This window comes from Periplaneta americana, chromosome 7, assembly GCF_040183065.1.
Source record: "Periplaneta americana isolate PAMFEO1 chromosome 7, P.americana_PAMFEO1_priV1, whole genome shotgun sequence".
NCBI lineage: Eukaryota > Metazoa > Arthropoda > Insecta > Blattodea > Blattidae > Periplaneta > Periplaneta americana.
Window position 1 is genome coordinate 115,233,114 of NC_091123.1, and position 698 is coordinate 115,233,811.

The 698-nt window shown below is 35.1% G+C and overlaps 1 non-coding gene across 1 annotated transcript; it reads left to right on the forward strand.

The window, feature by feature from the left end:
* Positions 1–210: 210 nt before the first annotated feature.
* On the forward strand, positions 211–286 carry TRNAC-GCA (transfer RNA cysteine (anticodon GCA)). Its single transcript has one exon. It is a non-coding gene; the product is annotated as a tRNA-Cys (tRNA).
* The last annotated feature ends 412 nt before the right edge of the window (positions 287–698 follow it).

Consider the following 698-nt stretch of genomic DNA (forward strand, 5'->3'; position numbering starts at 1 on the left):
TGTTCACCTCTTTCGTTGACATAAGACTGATACCGTAATACGGAACTTGTCAACTACAGCTAACATTGTTCTGTTTTTTAATTGTTGTTAACATTGATATATATGGTATATTCATACATATACACATGTATGAGGTTTCGTCGTCCTCATTGAATAATCAAGACTATATGTAATCTAACTGTAGATACCTATTATTGGAGAAAAATTCGTTCCGGCATAGCTCAGATGGAAAGAGCACTCAGCACGCAAAGCTGAGAGGTCCTGGGTTCGATTCCCGGTGCCGGAATGAATTTTTCTACAATAATAGGTACTTACATGTTGACTACATATAGTCTTGTTTATTCAATGAGGACGGTGAGGCCTCATATATGAACATACTGTATGCCTGAGCTATATGATAAAATACTCAAAGGTAGTTAGAACTTTGTATTTTGTTTTGCCTGCATGTTAATTATTGTGGGTGAAAAAAAAACAGAAGCAAAGACTTTTCGATTCACCCTCGTAAATAACCGCTTAACAAAATGTCAATTACCGTTCTTACTATTACTTCGGATATAGCCTAATGTTACAAATTGGAGTAACTTTCTGGACTACTGTTTATAACTTATCCAAGAACTGTTTTGACTTTTAGACGGCAGCAGATAGTACAAATAATTATTGTGCGATAAAATGTCAGCATAATGTTGAGTATATCTTCC